The sequence below is a fragment of the Olea europaea genome, unplaced genomic scaffold, assembly GCF_002742605.1.
Source record: "Olea europaea var. sylvestris unplaced genomic scaffold, O_europaea_v1 scaffold20682, whole genome shotgun sequence".
NCBI lineage: Eukaryota > Viridiplantae > Streptophyta > Magnoliopsida > Lamiales > Oleaceae > Olea > Olea europaea.
This window is the reverse complement of record NW_019238601.1, coordinates 1-1,906: the sequence shown is the minus strand read 5'-3', so window position 1 is coordinate 1,906 and position 1,906 is coordinate 1. Positions and strand designations below refer to the sequence as shown.

General features: G+C 38.9%; 1 long non-coding RNA gene across 1 annotated transcript; it reads right to left on the bottom strand.

The window, feature by feature from the left end:
• Positions 1-1,105: 1,105 nt before the first annotated feature.
• Positions 1,106-1,854, bottom strand: LOC111379946. The gene is made up of 2 exons (XR_002700107.1): positions 1,557-1,854; positions 1,106-1,459 (listed from the first exon to the last, which is right to left on the bottom strand). It is a non-coding gene; the product is annotated as an uncharacterized LOC111379946 (long non-coding RNA).
• Between the last annotated feature and the right edge of the window lie 52 nt (positions 1,855-1,906).

Sequence of the window (1,906 nt, the reverse complement as noted above, 5' to 3'; positions counted from 1 at the left end):
TATGTAATATGATAGAATAATCCAAGCTCAAGCTCATTGTTGACCTCGCAAATTGGACCCTCAACGTGACCAACCAATAGCTACTCCACGTATTTCTCCCTGCGCACAATCAACGCACGGTCAAATGCACACGGTCAGAACCAACAGGGGTGGCAGCGATCGCATACACTTCGACGGTTAAATTAGCCTCAGGTGGTCGGAACAATATCAAGGTTGTGCTAAATAAGTGGGAGGAGAGAATATATATTTACTTGTTATGGAAAGCTATGTTGTAAGAGTTTCCTTACCCTTGCCTCTTGTCAAACCTTGGGTATTTATAAGAGAGGAGAATCATTGGATGTGAGACACGTGTATGCATCTGACGGTGCGAGATGTCTGCTCATAGGTATCAATCAGCCGCGTCTATAGAGTGGGCGAGCAATTACTTCTTCCGAGTTGAGTTGACATAAAGCTGATATGTCACATCAACTAGGCTTATGGAGACATCAAATCAATTGAACCTTAGGGACAGAAAGGATCTTGACATAGATCTCTTTCTGAAATTGGTGGCGGGTCTTCTGATAGAGAATCTTGGAATGTACTGCACCTCGACTTCAGGTGCAGGGACGCTTCGATTGGTTCAGTAGATAACGCATTTTGACAATATTGGTGGTGGCGTCACTTTGGAACCACTTGGGTTGGGTGTCGGACGCCTCGTATAACGCGGTGATAGACTTTCCAAAATAGTTCAGATAGGGGCGTAACACTCATAATCCTGTATAGAATTTAAAGTTAAGGCACGAGGAATTTGATCTTTATTTTGCAAGAGAAAAAGTTAATGCTGAACAACTTTCTGTTCAACACATTCCAGTTTCAGAACAGATTGATGACATCCTGACAAAAGCCCTATCAGCCAATTTTTTTGAAAAGTTGATGAGCAAACTCAAAGTGGCTTCAATAGCTACTGCCAGACACATCCTTATTTATTTAACTTTTTTTTCTTTATTCGTTTGTTCGTAATATTGGATTTGTTGGTGGACACACCATTTTAGTGAAAGAGAAATAGTTAGGAAATTGTATTATATATAAAATGTACTGCAGATGTAAAGATCGAGCCAAGATTCCATCGTTCCAAAACTGTCTTTCTATCTTCGCAAGTTTAGCTAATTTACATATGTTCATAATTAGGGTATGCCGGGGCATATAATAAACAAACAGTTTATAGTTACAAAATTTTACAGGTTTATAGTGATTTTATATGTAGCTTCTATGGAGAGATCATCCATGCATCTATACCACCTCCTGATGGAGCTTGAGAGGTTGCCTGCTGCAAATACTTGAAAGCTTTTTGATGATTTAGAAATCCCATGAACCAGAACTCGAAATTGTCCTTGGTAACTATTTGCACATACTTTTGCTTTGGTTTTCTTGCATTTTCACTTTCGTTCGCTCTCTTCATTTTGCCTAGAGGGATTACGACCTGCAAGGTTTTGAAACCAGTGAAATTTTCATTTTCTAAGAGAAGATGGGGGATAAAATCGAAATTCAGAAAATGAGAAATATAGGCAGATATGTACTTTGTAATGTATTTTAAGCAGTTTTCCTTATGGAGAAGAGAGTTCAATTGATCTCTCACTGCAAAAGGAAATTTTATCAGTGGAAATAAAGAGGAGGCCTGCTATCAGTCCAGTTGTTGTCGATAAATAGCATTGAGAAGTCTTTAATAGCTTTTCACCATGGGAAATTTTGAAGATCTGCTTGAAAACTTTTTCCACGCCGCCCACATGAAGGATTCTTGCCCCTAGCCTCAACTTCCCTTTTACAGTTTCTGTAAATTTGGGTCGTAGTTTCACTGCAGCGATAAAAATAAAGCAGAACATTAGCCCTAAAACAAGAATTTTTATTATATATCGGTGGATGACAAGAA